The 13,380-nt window shown below is 47.5% G+C and overlaps 1 protein-coding gene across 1 annotated transcript in view; it reads right to left on the bottom strand.

The window, feature by feature from the left end:
* The window catches only part of ZFYVE9 (zinc finger FYVE-type containing 9), a 39,691-nt gene extending 33,791 nt beyond the window's left edge, over positions 1 to 5,900 (bottom strand). Inside the window, exon 1 of the mRNA XM_044301588.1 lies at positions 5,483 to 5,900. The gene's annotated coding sequence lies outside the window, so the exon portion shown is untranslated. The remainder of the gene's footprint in view (positions 1 to 5,482) is intronic.
* Between the last annotated feature and the right edge of the window lie 7,480 nt (positions 5,901 to 13,380).

Raw genomic sequence — 13,380 nt, 5'->3', positions numbered from 1 at the left:
GCAGTTCTTTCAGGAGAGCAGCCCTGAAGGGACACTACAAAGGGGGTTGTCCAAAATTAGAGATTCATGGCGGCTTTCTTCAAAAACAGCGCCACATTAGTCCACAGGTTGCGCCTGGTATTGCAGCTCAGCTCAACTGACATAAATAGAAATGGGTATTGCAAATACTGCACACAACCTGTGGAAGGAAACCACCATGTCGTTCTAATCCTGTAAAACCCCTTTAAGAGGTTCGAAGGTGGAACAAAGAGGACGATTTTATGTAATTAAACTATAATCACTGCAGGCTGGAGCGGCGCGGACAAACACCGCACGGTGATCTCGTGACATACGCAGCCGAATAAAAAAGAAAAAAACATGGGTTGAAAAAGTAGCATGCAAGTCACAAGACTGACTGTAAGGAGCCCTCTTGGGGCTTCCATGTGACAATAGTCTGTCACTTATCAGGAGCACAGGCCTTCCGACCGCCATCGGACGATACAAAGCAGCCATGTTGAGACCTTAGGCCTCATGCACACGACCGTTGTTTTGGTCCGCATCAGAGCCACAGTTTTGGCGTGTTCCGCATCCGTTGCTCCGTTCCGTGGTCCGCAAAAAAAAAAAAAAAACTGTCCTATTCTTGTCTGTTTTGCCGACAAGAATAGGCAGTTATATCAATGGCTGTCCGACGCCATCCATGTTTTGCGGATCCGCAATTTGCGGACTGCAAAACACACAGCGGTCACAGTGCATGAGACCTTACTCACACGTCAGTGATTCACAGAACACACACGTAGCTATTCATTTTAATGTGTGTATTCGCACGTCAGTGATTTAGCACGGTACGTGGGTCTGTGGTTTTAGCATGGAAACACACCCTATTTGTTCCGCGATTATGGATCCATCACAGTCTATGGGTCCGTGAAAAAAAAAAAAAACGCAACAAGGATGCCATGCCATTAAGAGGAGATGCCCTGAAAATTAACTTTCAGCTGGAACACAGATGACACACAGAGAGCAAAAAACGGACACACGGCCCAAATATGGATTCTTCATGGATGAATCACTGACCATCTTATCGCTGATTTCTTCGTAGACATGAACGTATAAATAAGGCCTAAGTCTGTGGGAGTTACGCTCACCTGTATCTGCATGGACCCCCCCCCTTCAATAGGCAAGGGTTTCAGAGGTGAGAGGGTGGATGTCATTTGTAGCACTGCAGATTTAGGACTCATTCACACGACCATATTTATGTGTCCTCATCTGTTCCGATGCCGACCTATTCATTTCAATGGAGCCGTAAAAGATGCGCACAGCAGACCGTGTGCTATCCACATCCGTACTTCCGTTCTGCAGCCCGGACAAAATAAATAAAAAATAGAGCATGTCCTATTCTTCTCAAGAATAGGCATTTCTATCATAGGGATAGCCATGTAGAACGCACGCAGCTTGGATCCGTGTTTTGCGGATACGCTATTTGCAGTGTGCAAAACAGATACGGTCGTCTGAATGAGCCCTTACTGGAGTTTCTTAAGCCAGTCTTAATAGATAGCATCAGGTGTAAGAGGCACATTTATTGAAAGGCGCAGAACTCTTTACAGATTTGGCGCATCTTCTGGCAGTCAGGGCACCAGAAAAGCAACGAGCTGACGCAGATTTGTGCTGCAATTTACACCATCTTCTGGCATAAGTTATGGTGCATCTGTCCGGCAGCGGAACGCCACTCCCCTCCTGCTCTGCCCCATCTATCTTAAAAGGATAGGGGATAACGGTTAGATTGATGGGGGTCCTACCACTGGGACCCCCACAACTATCTACAGGATAGGGGATAAGTGTCTGACTGCCGGGGCCCCTGCTAATCACTAGAACAGGGACCATGCTCCCCCATTTGAATGAAGTGGGAGACACACATCTATGTCCGCTGCTCCATTCAAGCGCTTGGCGATATCCGGTATCCTTATAGAGTTCAATGGAGAGGGAGCTCGCACGTATGTCCGCTGCGGCATTTAACGGGGGGAAATATGAGCCCCCACTCAGACACTTTATAGAGGATAAGTTGTTGTAATGGAACAACCCCTTTCAAAATAAAATACATTATTTGAAGTCTCATACAGAAGCCTAAGGCCTCTTTCACACCGGCGTCATGTTTTTGGCCCGGATAAGATGCGGGTGCGTTACGCGAAAATGCGTGATTTTTCAACGTAAGTGCAAAACATTGTAATGCGTTTTTACACGCGCGTGAGAAAAATCGGCATGTTTGGTACCCATGTTTGGGTTAGGTGTTGTGTAGATTTTATTATTTTCCCTTATAACATGGTTATAAGGGAAAATATTAGCATTCTGAATACAGACTGCATAGTACAATAGGGCTGGAGGGGTTAAAACATTTTTTTTTTAAACTCCCCTTAATCCACTTGTTCGCGCAGCCCAGCTTCTCTTCTGTCTTCATCTTTGCTGTGCACAGGAAAAGGACCTTTGATGACGTCACTGCGCTCATTGCTTGGTCCATCACATGATCTTTTACCATGGTGATAGGTCATGTGACGGGCCATGTGATGAGCGTAGTGACGTCATCACAGGTCCTTTTCCTGTGCACAGCAAAGAAGAAAAGCCGGGCTGCGCGAACAAGTGGATTAAGGGGAGTTTAAAAAAAAAAAAAATTTTAACCCCTCCAGCCCTATTGTACTATGCATTCTGTATTAAGAATGATATTATTTTCCCTTATAACCATGTGATAAGGGAAAATAATAATGATCGGGTCTCCATCCCGATAGTCTCCTAGCAACCGTGCGTGAAAATCGCACCGCATCCGCACTTGCTTGCAGATGCTTGCGATTTTCACGCAGCCCCATTCACTTCTATTGGGCCTGCGCTGCGTGAAAAACGCACAAAGAGGAGCATGCTGCGATTTTCACGCAACGCACAAGTGATGCGTGAAAATCACCGCTCATGTGCACAGCCCCATAGAAATGAATGGGTTCAGATTCAGTGCGGGTGCAATGCGTTCACCTCACGCATTGCACCCGCGCAGAAATCTCGCCCGTGTGAAAGGAGCCTAAAGGTTTTCCGTCAGGAAAATACGCAGAGCGTGCAGCAATTTGGAAGAAAATAAAAACACCACAAATTAAAACACTGTATGTAGACTTTTCACTAATGTGGCGTGTCAATCCAACCTCCTGGGTTTCGGCTCATGCACACGACCGTATGTTTTTTGCGACCCCCATTGAAATGAATGGCTCCTCGTACGGGCTGCAAGAAATACGGAACGGACACGTGTCTGTTTTGCAGCTGTAAATACCAAGACCGTGTTGCATCTAAGTTTTGCAAAGGGCTAAGATCAGGACGTGTCTCTTCCGTTTTTTTTTTTTTTACGTTTTAAACATTTTTCTATACAATAGATCAGTGAAAAACAGACAGAAGGTGGATGGCACCCGTGGTCTGCCCTCAGTTTTTACAGAACCGCAGACTTCAATGGTTACGTTTGGTCCACAACACAGATTACAACAGTGTGCGTCTCCACTTCACAGCGTGATTCACTGACGTGTCAACAAGCCCTAAGGGGAATACACTTCTCATTTCTGGATTAGATTTCAGTGTTGGCTAAACATGAAACAGGCAGAAAACTGGGTCAGAACAGCGCTGGGCGAGTCCTAACGCTGACCCATAATCGGCACAAACTCCCTCCAAAGTCCCAGGCCCGGGGCTCGCTCCCATCTCCAGAACGGGTCCCCAAAGTGAAGTGACATCTGTCAAGCATGCGCAGAAATTAGCAGAGCATGCGCTGGCTCAGCCACTTCTGCAGTTCCCATAGAGATGAATGGAGAGCACACTATGCCTGCGTGGAGCACTTCACTTCAGGGGGCCCCGTTCTCTAGACAGGCGCATGTTCCTGAGGTGGGGCCCGCACCTATCTGACACTGATGGCCTATCCTAGCGAAGTCATCGGTGTCCCAGGCCCCTTTAGTCTGAGGGCTACATGGCGTTCGTGGCCATTGAAACTGCGTCTTCAATATGACGGCTTCACTTTACGTGCAATCTCGGCCATGACACGACCAAAGATCGCTGTGCAGCGGCGCATAGACTGAATTGAATGCAAACAAAGTCAACGCTGCTGGATTTTTTTCTTCTTTTTTTTGCAACTCTGGGGTTGTGCAGCTTGCAAGTCGTGCTGTGACCCACGATCTCTGGTCAAGGGTGACAGCCACAGTGGTCGTGTAGCCTCAGCCTTAGGCATCATGAACACGACCATATTTTAATTCAGTGTGCTATCCGCATTTTTTGCGGACGCCACACCTGACCCATTCTTTCCTATGGGGTCGTGCACATATCCGCATATTAGACGCCGAACTTAAAACACAAGTTCGCTCAACACTAAACATGTCCTATTCTTGTCCGTTTTGCAGACAATAGCCATTTCTATAAATGGGACTGAGAGAAATCCAGACTGCACCTGGAAGGCGCTCGTATTTTGTGGATCCGCAGTCTGCAGACCGCAAAACAGATCCGGTTGTGTGCTGGAGGCCTTTAAGTGAACCCATCACATTGAAAATGCAGTGCAATGTACAGCAGCATGTTATAGAGCAGGAGGAGCACCCTCGTGATCGGTGGGGGTCCCGGAAGTCAGTGTTCCCCCCCCCCCCCAACAATCTAACAGCTATCCTCCATACAGGACATGTAGGGGGTCATTTATCAAACTGGTGTAAAGTAGAACTGGCTTAGTTGCCCATAGCAACCAATCAGATTCCACCTCTCATTTTCCAAAGGAGCTGTCCAAAATGAAAGATAGAATCCGATTGGTTGCTATGGGCAACTAAGACGGTTCTACTTTACACCAGTTTGGTAAATGACCCCCGCAGTTACTAAAACCCAGTTCTAAACATCATCTTACATGAAAAGCTGTGCGTCTCTGCAAATACCAACTGCGTTACTTAACTCAAGAACACCCCAAACTGTAGCCGGTAGCTGCATTCACAATCCTGCCGGTTGTTATTGGAAACAGTCAGCAAGCCTATCGACGACAGACCCATCCCTACCGCTCCGGATTCTGACACATTAGATCGCTGTACAAGGACCATACTTCCCAGAATGCAAATCACCAGAACCAGCTCTGTGAGGCCAGCTGGGCGTACATGGAGATTTCAGCTCCGCGGGTTGCAGAATTGTGAATGCAGCTCTGGAGTATAGAACAGGATCGGTACAAGGTAAGAACAAAGTTACTCAACTTTCTATGTAGGGTGCCTGTATTTATAGAGGGGGGGGTTGTCACTTATAACTTGGTCTGCATAGGTTTACATTAGATGCCTGTATCACTAACAGGTGCCGTAAAGCATCACTAGCTGTCGTGCTGGAGGTAGATACTTATGCTGCAGTGTCTGCAGGATGGTAAGTGCCCCCAGGGAGCCATGTACAGCGGCAGCGTGGTCTCCTGTGTGGGTGAAGGTGTCCCATCCCCTGCATGTGGCTGATAATCCGCCACCATGCTGCGCAGACTCCGGCCACTTACCGGGGGGGCTCCACATGCCGAGCTGGCGGCACAGGCAGCCGGGGGAGGGGGCAGCAGCTCGGTGACCGTCCTCCGCCGACTCCTTCAATAACACCCGCGACGTGAGGAAGAACAAGCCTCGGGCCTCGTCAGCTTCCCCGGCCAAGAAATGTCCCCAACATCCGGCTTCTGCCTGCTCTGCGGCCCGGCTCCGTGCGCCCCGAGCTCAGCTGCTGTCACTGCCATGTCCGGCCCGACGAGAGAAGAGGAGAGCAGCGAGAGAGGACAGCGCGCGGCGGCCGGGAACACCAGCGCCCCCTGCCTGGGAGGAGAGAGAGCTGCAGGCGGCCGGGAACACCAGCGCCCCCTGCCTGGGAGGAGAGAGAGCTGCAGGCGGCCGGGAACACCAGCGCCCCCTGCCTGGGAGGAGAAAGAGCTGCAGGCGGCCTAGGAAGGGGATGTGATCAGATTAGAGATAGAGGACAGGCAGGTAGGTAGCCAGAGAAACCCTTCTCTCTCTATTGACTTCAATGACAACCACAACTGTGTAAGAGTGAATACACACAGGGCAGGTTTTTAGTGCCAGTGCAGCGCGGATTTATCAAACTGGTGTAAAGTAGAGCTGACTTAGTTGCCCATAACAACCAATCAGATTCCACCTTTCATTTTCCAAAAGAAGCTGTTAAAAATGAAAGGAGAAATCTGATTGGTTGCTATGGGCAACTAAGTCAGCTCTACTTTACACCAGTTTGATAAATGACCCCATTTGTGACCAACAGTGATGGCCAGTTCGCATTGTTCGCCCGCGAACACATGCGGGCTGCCATCTTTTTTCACAAGTCCGGCGAGGCACAGGTAAGCCCTTACCTGTGCGCGAGCCGGTCTGAAAACAAGTGCGGTCAGCGGGAGCAGGCAGTTCCGAGAACAGCCCGATGAAGGCCCCCAGTGACTGTTCTCGGAACTGCCTGCTCCCGCTGACCGCACTTGTTTTCAGACCGGCTCGCGCACAGGTAAGGGCTTACCTGTGCCTCGCCGGACTTGTGAAAAAAGATGGCAGCACGCATGTGTTCGCGGGCGAACAATGCGAACTGGCCATCACTGGTGACCAATACAGATGGACGTGTGCTTATCTGCTGTGCATAATGTGTGTGTTTTTATTAAAAAAAAAATTGGGAGGGGGTTGGATGGGGATTTTGTAACCCACCGCGTGTCAATTTAGTCACATTTTCACAGTGGATTTTACGATTTGCAATGTGTAGGGTGAAATCTGCGTCAAAATCAAATGCAGATTTTGTCACGGATTTGCTATGGCATCCACAATAGCCGTGTGGACTGTTTAGGTTTCTGTCAGGATTACGGCGCGAATTCCGTGAGAAACTGCTGGCATTGCAAGTGAATTGGGTATTTTTTTATCCTATGCAGATGTGACGGGAAAAGAAAAATCTGCGAGGAATAATAACCAACTGTAGATTTTAAAGGGCATCTGTCAGCAGTTTTGTCCCTATGACACTGGCTGACCCGTTACATGTGCGCTTGGCAGCTGAAAGGCATCTGTGTTGGTCCCATGTTCATATATGCCCGCATTGCTGAGAAAAATGATGTTTTAATATATGCAAATGAGCCTCTAGGAGCAACGGGGTCGTTACTGTTACACCTAGAGGCTCTGCTCTCTCTGCAACTGCTGCCCACTGTGCTTGTGCTGCCACCACGCTCCCATTGATTTCTATGGGGCCGACGGAAATGGCTCGGCTATTTTTGGCGGCCCCATAGAAATGAATGGAGGGCGGCTGCGCATGCACAGTTCGCCCTCCAGACCTTTTCTGGGATCCGCTCTCGATGTAGGTGCGGGTGCACAGTCGCCCTCCATTCGTTTCTATGGGGAAAATAGCTGAGCGCTGGATCGGCCATTTCCATCGGCCCCATAGAAATGAACGGGAGCGGTGGCAGCACAAGCGCTGTGTGCTCCCATTCACTTCTACGGGGAGAGCGCTTGGCGGTGGCCGAAACCCGGGGTCCTCTGGCCACCACCTTGACTCCATGTGCATTCCGTGTCCGCATGGCCATTTTGCAAAAAAAAAAATAGAACGTGTCCTATTATTGTCTGCATTACGGACAAGGATAGGACTGTTCTATTATGGCCCAGCAGAACGCACGCGGCCGGTATCCGTGTTTTGTGGATCCAAAAAACACCCCACGGATGTGTGCATGAGCCCAAAAGGTGTTGTCCAGGATTTTGTTATTGATGGCCTGCCCCCAGGATCGGTCCTCAGTATCTGATCAATGGGGGTCCCAATGGGGTTGTTGATCCCTGGCCTAGGCCTAGCTCAGCCTCTAGGTCCGTCCTCTTCAAACAGCTGATCGGAGGGGATGCCGGCTGTCAGACTCCCACCAATCAGATATTGATGACCTATCCTGAGACGATCCGTATCAAAATTCTGGACAACCCCTTTAAAATCCACAGCATGGTCGCTATTTGTGCAGATTATGCTCAGAGAAGCAAATTAGCACCATTGAATTACAAGGCGGTTATCCCAGTGTGAATCCACTGGCGGATTCTTTCAAAGAATGTACCACCACCTGTGTGAACAAGACCTAACACTTCATTTCCACCCCCCTCAGGTGGAAGGGCATTGCACTTCATGGATCAAAACTGGAACGTGGTTTCATAAATTCACAACTTTTGTCCATTGTTTTCTTTTGAGAAAGGTTTCAAGGAACTAGGCACGACAAGGAAATGAGCGCCAGAGTTCAAGGTCTTGGCTGTCATCTGCGTGAACTGTCTCTATAGAAAAGATAATGGAGATCTGGAAGGGTTACGAAGGCGGAAATCCTACGACAGAGCAAACTCATCCATGTTTCCGGACGGACAAGCTTTTGAAAGGACCGCACATGAATGGTCTGTGCGGAAAATCGCCCGTAACAATGCACCCATTGCAATTAATAGTTTAGTGTTCAGTCGTCACAAGTTGTCATGACCCCAAAATCACCCAAAAATCCAACACTGCAGAATTTTTTTGCCGATTCTTGGATTGTAACAACTTGTGCCTTTGGTGATGCGACCTAGAAGTTTCTCCCATCTGTACACAGAATCTTTGGATCCTTCAGCCAGAGTGACCATTGGGTTCTTGGTTACCTCTCTCACCAAGGCCCTTCTCCCCAGATTACTTAGTTCGGTAGGTAGTCCAGCTCTAGGAAGAGTCCTGGTTGCTCCAGACGTCTTCCATTTAAGAAGTATGGAGGCCACTGTGTTCTTAGGAACTCAGTGCAGCAGAAATTGTGTCTCCTTCTCCAGATCTGTGTCGCCACACAATCCTGTCTCTGAGCTCTACAGGCAGTTCTTTCCTCTTTATTGCTTGGTTTTAGCTCTGACATGCATTGTCAGCTGTGAGATCTTATACAGACAGGGCTGTGTCTTTCCTAATCATCTCCAATCACCTGAATTTACCACAGGTGACTCCATTTAAGGGGTAGAAACATCTCAAAGATGATCAAGAGAAATGGGAGGCCGCAGAGCTAAATGTCAAGTGTCATAGCAAAGGGTCTGAATACTGCCGTCCATGCAAAATTTTAGTTTTTTATTTTTAATAAATTTGCTAACATTTCGTATAAATATTTTACATTTAAAATAAATAAGGTATTGCCTCCAAAAGGATACACCAAGGAAAAAGAGTGGAGATCAGGGATCAGCAACCTCCAGCACTCCAGCTTCATTCACTTCTATGGGAGTTACAAGAACAGCTAAGTAAGGGTCCATTCACACGTCTGCATTTTGCGGAACGGAATTGCGGACTCATTCATTCCTATGGGGCAGCGCGATGCGCTGCCCGGACACGGAATTGCGGACCCGCACTTCCAGGCCCGCAATTCTGTTCCCGAAAAAAAATAGAACATGTCCTATTCTTATCCGCAATTACGACCAAGAATAGGCATATTCTATAGTGCCGGCAATGTGCCGTCCGCAAAATGCGGAACGCACATTGCCGCTGTCCGTGTTTTGTGGATCCGCAAAACACGTTGCAGACGTGTGAATGGAGCCTTAGGGCTCATGCACACGACAGTATTTTGCGTTCAGTATACTGACCGTTTTTTTTGTTCAGTATGCGGTACATATACTGAACCATTCATTTCAATGGTTCAGCAAAAAAAGTGTCTCTGAAGTGTCTCCGTGTGCCTTCCGTTTCAGTATTTTAGTATTTCCGTACCATGAAAAGATAGAACATGTCCTATTCTTATCCGCAAATCACGGTGCTTGGCTCCATTCAAGTCAATGGGTCCGCAAAAAAACGGAACACATACGGAAATGCATCTGTATGTCTTCCGTATCCGTTCCGTTTTTGCTGAACCATCTATTGAAAATTTTATGCCCAGCCCAATTTTTTCTATGTAATTACTGTATACTGTACATGGCATACGGAAAAACGGAAAGGAAACGGAAACACAACAGAAACAAAAACAAAGCAACGGATCCTTAAAAAAACGGACCGCAAAACACTAAAAAAGCCATACGGTCGTGTGCATGAGCCCTAAATGTGCATGCTGGGAGTTCTAGTTTCATAAGCAGCTGGCATGCCGAAGGTTGCTGATCCCTGGTCTAGGTGGTGTGTAAGAGCTGCAGTCTCCTTACTTGGTGTATAATTGGTTTGGCATATAGCATATAGTATAACATGTCACCCAGCGCGAGCGGTATGTCAGTGTCACGTCTGCGGAAAAAAAGGGTCCGTGTATCACCCGTGAAGATGTCCGTGATGGGTCTGTGTGTCCGTTTTTTCCCCTGTAATTCACGGATGTTGCTCAGCTGAAAATGTATTTCAAGGGCATTTTCTATCTGTCTTCCAGATGCCATCCGTGTTTTGTCCGTGGTTTTCATGGACCCATAGACTTTAATGGGCGTGCTTGGTCCGCATCACGGTTCAAAGTAGTGCATGTCTCCGTAAAAAATACTGAAATGTGAACAGACACATTTAAAGCAAAGGGGACATGTGCCATCTGTGAAAAACGGAAGTGTGGACGAGGCCTGATACATGGGGAGTACACTTGTGGATGTCCTCAATATGGAGCTGTACTGCCTCCATACACTAACATACTTGTAGATAGGAGTACCTCCAGACCTACAGGGACGACGTCACAATTTCTTTCTGTCATATGAAATTAGAGGCATACGGAGGTACAGTTGATAACACATGTACCTCTATGGCCACCCACAATAAGTAGTCGTGAAATAGCAGTGTGTGCAAGTAACTAATCAGATAAAATCATGTACAGATCATAGTAAAAAAAAAACTGGGAATATGGCACAGCTCTATAGATTCTCAAAAAAATGTCATGGATCTGGCAAAATCGCCTCCCAGTGTAATTGGCTCTGACTTCGCTGTAAGTACTACTTGATGTACTAACTGATTAGTCACAGCTAGAAGGAACAGCCTGCTAATTTACAGTAAGCGAATGTAAAATCTCAGTCTTGTGTGAAATATTACATCTGCAACATATGTTCACAGTCTGCTAAAATTCGAGCAGTCGCACTGACATACCTTGTAAGGTGGCTCTACAGGGAAAAGGGATTACACGGCTATCAGCCGACTTACGATTTATTTTAGGAGTTCAGCACCAGTTCCATAAAAAATAGGCCAAATTCATTAGACAAAGGCCCCTTGCAGACGAGCGTTCCTCCCGCAGCGAGTCCGCAACGCAGCTCCCGGCCTGACCTCCTAGCGCTGCCGAGGGTCACATAGTATTATATTGATTTATGATGCTATGTAACCCTTAGGCCTCTTTCACACGGGCGTTGCGGGAAAATGTGTGGGTGCGTTACGGGAACACCCGCGATTTTTCTGCGCGAGTGCAAAACATTGTCATGCGTTTTGCACTCGCGTGAAAAGAATCGCGCATGTTTGGTACCCAAACCCGAACTTCTTCACAGAAGTTCGGGCTTGGGATCGGTGTTCTGTAGATTGTATTATTTTCCCTTATAACATGGTTATAAGGGAAAATAATAGCATTCTGAATACAGAATGCATAGTAAAATAGCGCTGGAGGGGTTACATTTTAAAAAAAAATAATTTAACTCACCTTAGTCCACTTGTTCGCGTAGCCCGGCATCTCCTTCTGTCTCCTTTGCTGAACAGGACCTGGGGTGAGCATTAATTACATGAACAGGACCTGTGATGATGTCACTCCGGTCATCACACGCTATTGTACTATGCATTCTGTATTCAGAATGCTATTATTTTCCCTTATAACCATGTTATAAGGGAAAATAATAATGATCGGGTCTCCATCCCGATCGTCTCCTAGCAACCACGCGTGAAAATCGCACACCGCATCCGCACTTGCTTGCGGATGCTATACGATTTTCACGCAACCCCATTCATTTCTATGGGGCCTGCGTTACGTGAAAAACGCAGAATATAGAGCATGCTGCGATTTTCACGCAACGCACAAGTGATGCGTGAAAATCACCGCTCATGTGCACAGCCCCATAGAAATTAATGAGTCGGTATTCAGTGCAGGTGCAATGTATTCAACTCACGCATCGCATCCGCACAGAATACTCGCCCGTGTGAAAGGGGCCTTAGGCCTCTTTCTCACGGGCGTCGCAGGTGAGGGCTAGATAGGATGCGGGTGCATTCAGGGAAAATCATTGCGTTCTTCAGTTTTTTCTGCGCAAGTGCAATACATTTTGCACGCGCGTGACAAAAAACTGAATGTTTGGTACCCAGACCCGAACCAGGACTTCTTCACTGAAGTTCGGGTTTTGGTTCAGTGTTCTGTAGATTTTATTATTTTCCATTATAACATGATTTGATATCATTTTGCTGCAGATCTCACACTTCCACTGAAAATGGTGAAATCTGCAACAACAACAAAAAATCACACAATTGATATCTGATCTTGTTTACTTTGCTGGTACTGTAATACTCTGAGGTTTTTCCGCATGAGAATCTTCCATGTGTACAGGTAGCCTACAGGGAGGGGGGGGGGGGGTCTGTCAGCAGTTTTGACCATGCTAAACCACTGACATAACTAGGTAGGGGCTGGGGAGGGAACTACAAACCTACCATTTGTGGAACGTTTATTATCATTTATTATATTTATATAAGTTTTATTCTGCAACAGAAGAAGGTGAGAGCAGCGCTCATCGGTAGGACCGAATAGCATGCGGATGAGACACGTTGGTGAAGAGGCTCACCTGATTGGGTTTCACTTGGACAAAATACTGATGCAGCTAGGCTTCCTCCCTCAGGACACAGGATGCCAGGTAGAGAAATGTAGGAATTGCGGAGGAGCAGCGGCGCAGTCAGATGAGTGCAGTCAGGACAGATATAAACTTGACTTTATTATGTTTCTTACAAGTTACGCATTTCTGGGTCGGACCGCCACCTTCTTCAGACCAAGTGAAAGGGGCCAGTCCAGCCCTGAAACGCGTAACCTATAAGAAACATGATTAAGTCAAGTTTATATCTGTCCTGACTGCGCCGCTGCTACTCCCGAATTTCTAACAAGTTTTATTCTGCAGGATTCTGCCCCTGCAAGTGCCCAGGAGGCAGAGCTTCACTGTGTAGTGCTATCTGCATTCACAGCCCCTTCTCTCTGAGTGACAGCTGGAGCGTCCAACCAGGAGACCAGAACAGCTGCCACTGTAGGGGAAAAATGGGGGGGGGGGGGGAATTCCCCCTACCACCACCATAAAATGGCTTATTATGTGAAAAAAAGTTAACATATTGGTATCTTCATGTTCGTAACATCCCAAACTAGAAAACAATCACATTGTTTAACTCACCACGCACATGACCATTGCCTGTTTTGCAGTCTGCAAAACACAGATACTGGCTGTGTGCGTTCCGCCACCCTAAGGAATGGATGAAAAAGCAATCCAAAAGTTGTAGGAGCCCCACAATGGTACCAATGGGGCACCTATGACT

Source organism: Bufo gargarizans, chromosome 7, assembly GCF_014858855.1.
Source record: "Bufo gargarizans isolate SCDJY-AF-19 chromosome 7, ASM1485885v1, whole genome shotgun sequence".
NCBI classification, from domain to species: domain Eukaryota; kingdom Metazoa; phylum Chordata; class Amphibia; order Anura; family Bufonidae; genus Bufo; species Bufo gargarizans.
This window is presented reverse-complemented; position numbering and strand designations above follow the sequence as displayed.